At 45.4% G+C, this 4,495-nt stretch overlaps 1 long non-coding RNA gene across 1 annotated transcript; it reads left to right on the top strand.

The window, feature by feature from the left end:
• The first annotated feature begins 1,932 nt into the window (after positions 1 to 1,932).
• Positions 1,933 to 3,982, top strand: LOC115638680. Its single transcript, XR_003997500.1, has 3 exons — positions 1,933 to 2,023; positions 2,165 to 2,600; positions 3,754 to 3,982. It is a non-coding gene; the product is annotated as an uncharacterized LOC115638680 (long non-coding RNA).
• Positions 3,983 to 4,495: the final 513 nt, after the last annotated feature.

Genomic DNA, 4,495 nt, shown 5'->3' with positions numbered 1-4,495 from the left:
GCCGAAGCCCACCGCATGGTGCTGAATCCCAGGGCCTAGGGCCCCATCGCCTGGGGCTAAAGATAAAGCCTGAGCAATGTAGCTTTGCAGGAGCCCCTGTGGCATGGGGCCCCAGGCAATTGCTCTGCTTGCTGTCCCCTAATGTCCGCCCAGGCTTTTATATGCAGAAAACCAGCTATTGTAGCACAGGTGGGCCATGGAGTTTTTATAGCACAGGGATGAGGGACTCAGAAAGAAAACAGATTGAGAACCCCTGGCATAGAGTTTCATGTCCTGCAGACTCCATGTGGGCAGCACATCACAGAGGGTGAATCGCACCCTGCACTGTGCACTTAACATGGCTGTGATGGGGCATTTTCTGACAGATATGAACTCGATGGATGGTCTGTGAGGCTGTACAATGAGAGAGGCTTGTTAGAGAGGTCCCCTTTGAAAGATACACCAGTTGTCCTATGAGTTTGCAACTGGCTAGCAAAGTGCCTCGTTTCTGAGGAAAAGGAAATTCACTTAAATCTTGTCCAAGCACATTGGGAAGTTATGAGTGAGAAGAAAAGAAAATGCTTAGGTGGCACTAGCGGTTTCCTCAATATCTCAGTCCAGGTTCGGTTAATAACAAGAGTGTATATGAGTGAATTGCCAGAAGCTGCAGTAATGAACCATGGTTCCAAATGTCAACAAATGAAATTCAGCAAAGAAACTGCATCTTAGCCCCTTGCATTTATGCAGTGCTAGTGTTACATGTGCGTGTTTAGCCATACCAACAATGTGGCCAAGTTACTGGGGCTATGGGACAAGGATATTAAGTTTCCGGACTTTTGTGTGTCTTATTGGTGAATTAACCAGTGAATTTCAGAATGATCAGAACAGAGTGAGCCTCACAGCTTGAATTAACGTGTCTATCTATGTACCAATGTGTATATCCATGAGTGTCTGTGCTCATCACACTAGTATCTGACTGAACTGACCCAGGCAGTCTCTTGAGAAGCTTTTCTATGTTCTGCCAAAAAGGATCTATTTCCTAACTGAGAATCCTGTTGGGGGCTGGGACCCTTGTTTAGAGATCTTTATAATAATTGTCCTATAGAAGGAAAAACTATTGTTGTTATATAAAGGCTCTGATTATTATTGACTGTAGAAGATCATTAATAATCCATCTATTGCCTCTTGTCTTACACTGAAATGGTATGGGCAGGGACCATCTTTTGTTGTGTGTTGGTACAATGGGGATGGGACCTTCCGACATTACTGAAAGATCAATAATAAATATCAATTAATGCTTCTGAAAAGCCCGATCTAAGTTCCCCATGGAATGGCGGGGACACTCTGGAGGACGTGAGTCTATCCAGGAATGGGATGAGTGGGACCATGCTGTACTAAGTCATGGCATGTCTTCCGTTTACATTCCTCACCTTCATTTTCAGAACTGGCTGAGAGACCATGCAAGAATTCTCAGCAGAGGTTCTGTCTGGTCTGATCCAATAAGCCATGCCTAGGAAGAAGTTAATTTCTGGATACAGAACAGGAATGAGTCATGGATTGACACTGCATTTGTAGCCCTGCTGAAGATTCCCAAGCCTACAGGTTCCACTTGTGCAGTAGGTCCTCAGAGTGCCTGAGGCCTGGCATGAGATGACACGTGAGATCTGTCTGTCATGGGGTAGCGGCTATGGATAGCCACTGCACTCACTCAAGTGAGAGAGATGATCGCTCAGCCACATAGTGAGTTACTGCTTTCATCTCAGGAGACGTGACGTCAATGGGAAAGTGAGCTGAGTTACAGTAGTTTGTGGTTTTAACACTGTGCATCACAATACTGTCACATGGTGATTCAGCTCAGCCCTATCAGCTCTCGCTGCTCAGGAGAGGCTGCCCTTGGACTGAAGCAGAGTGTGGTGCTACTGTTCGGAAGGGAGATTCATTAATGAAAGTTTGCCCAGGACCTGCCAGGGCTGCACACAGCTCTAGTCAGAAGGAGGAAGGGCTGAGTTATGCTGCTGGGATTCAAAGCTGTGGTGCTTCGGAGGTAGGTTAATGCACTGACTGGGTTAGAGCAGAGAGAGGGGATAGGGTATTTACCATTCACACCTGACCTATAGCAAACTAGACAGCTGCTGCTGCACCTGGCCATGAGGCATCCCTAACCTATCCGCCTTCATTCTAACAGCGAGTCCTGCAGAGCAGTTCTCCGAATCAGCAACAGTCTGAACAATGGAACGAGCCTGGCAGGCTTGGACATCTGGCTCATCTAGTTTCTCTAGGCAGAGCTGCATCATCAGCTGGAAGGTGCCGTGTTTTCAAACAGAACTGAAAGTGTCAGACTGTAGAGAAGGGGTCATGTGAACTCCAGCCACTGGGAGCCACACAGATCAAGCACCAGTCGATGCCAAATAAAAGTTACAGCTCTGGGCTCCAGGGAGCTGGCAACTGGAGATGGGACACAGAAGAAACATGGACCCAACGCTGCCACACCAAGTCAGCTGTGCTGGGGTTGGATTCCGGCTGCATCCAGCCTCCACTAAGGGGAGAAACCTACAAAGAAGTCAGCAGCAGCTCGGTCACTGAGGGAGGAGCAGATTGCCAGCCACATCAGAGCGGCTGCAGTGAGTGACGGAGGAGCTGGCTGTGCTGCTTCATGCCAGCTAGAGACTCCTCCCTCCAGGAAATACCCAGTTAGGGAGATGTGAAGGTGTGCTGGCTCCTTTGCAAGACCTGAGCAATGCAAAGGGGCAGTGTCACAGCTTAGAACCTGGCCCTGGGCCTTGAACCAGCGAGAATGAATGGTCCTGCCAATATACAGAGGCTTCTTTAAAACACATCTTAGCAAAGAGACATTTAGACAGTCCTCAGTTTGTTTAAGATGGGACACAAATGATCCTATTAAATACATGAGGCCCCCTCACCTTCCCCTCCTCTCTACCCATTTCCTTCCCTTCCCATCTCTATTCCTTTCCTCTGAATTTTGCCTCTATTCTCACATTATCTTAATTTTTTCTTTAGCTAGTTGGCTTTTTATAAACAAATTTGGTTTGTTTGAATTGTATAACAATTAATTGATTTCTATTTTATCTATCTTTTAACCATTAATGTAACAAAATTAAATATTTCACATATAGCTACAATTAGATAGCAAATAGTTAATATATAATAAGAAGTTTATGTAGTTTATTTTATATATATATATACACATATATATATACACACACACACACACACACACACACACAAAAATTGAATTATAAAAGGATATCTGGCACAAATTCAGCCTGACTTCAGTGGTGGGGTATCCACTTGTACCAGGACTAAGTCTGGCCCCTTAAGTGCATTCATCAGTAACAAAATCAAAAAGACACAGCATTATCAGGAAAAGAAGTTAGGACCCAACAAGGCATAAAATAAAATCTAGGTAACTGGGCACAACTAAAACTTAGTGAAGAAAAATAACCCAACTCCATCTGAGTATTCTCGGCATGACAAATTTTATACAGATGCCCTGCTTTTCCTGCAGCCATGCCCCATAAATGTTTCTCCAACTTTAACAAACAGTTCTATTTTGGGGAAAACCAGCTAACTGGTCTCTTGCAAATCTCTGTATTTACCATACGAACAGGGAGGGATTCCAGTTCCCCAGCCTGAAAACATTGCATGACTCCTGAACAACCCTTCCCTGGCTAAAAGGAAACAACTTGCAAATGCAGAACTAGTGCCAGCCAATGACTCACTCATTTGGATAACATTTATTTCTTCCTACTGCAGAGATCACTTACGGCCCAGATGGTACAAAGTGAGCAGGGATGAGGCCATGGAGCACAGCAGCGAAAAGCCACTGCCTTTCTAAAAAGATCACCCCCAGCCATCCTCCCAGCAGCAAGATAGAAAGTTAAAATAAACCCTCACTAAGGCGACCTGTCATGGAGCATGCTGATGGTGCATAATCAGTAGAAATAGGATGATGATAATCATACAAGAAATTAAGCAAAATCCCCCAGAGGTAGTGACAATTCTTCCTGACAGCAAACTACCCTTCTCTGCTGGAGCAGGGAAGACACTGACTTGGCAGCTGGAAAGACCCACCATGGCCAAACCTAACACTGAAAAGAACAGCGATAACCGTTACTGGAAATCCAAAGGCAGTAACAGCCTGCAGCAACCTAGTACCTCCCTCAGACATCACGAGAGTTGGAAAAGATTCACTAGATGGTCTAGTCCATCTTCCTGCCTCTGCACTTCAACCACTTTATTCCCAGGCTATAGACACAGGGATCCCTCCACCCACCCCACAATAGGTACCATGTCATTATGCTCCTAATGTGTCCAAATGCTGGGCCCTGGCTGTGACCGCTTCCCAGCCTGATCAGAGTAAATAGACTTGAAAGCTCCTTTGGTGAGATTTTGTCTGCTATTCAGGATTGGAGTATGATCGGCTCTCCCATCCCTGCTAGAACCTAAGCCAGCTCCTAACATTGGATTTGTTTCGGTTCTGTTTCTTTAAAACTAA

Source organism: Gopherus evgoodei, chromosome 22 (assembly GCF_007399415.2).
Source record: "Gopherus evgoodei ecotype Sinaloan lineage chromosome 22, rGopEvg1_v1.p, whole genome shotgun sequence".
Lineage (NCBI taxonomy): Eukaryota > Metazoa > Chordata > Testudines > Testudinidae > Gopherus > Gopherus evgoodei.
The sequence above is the reverse complement of the archived record's forward strand: the minus strand, read 5'-3'. Positions and strand labels throughout refer to the sequence as shown.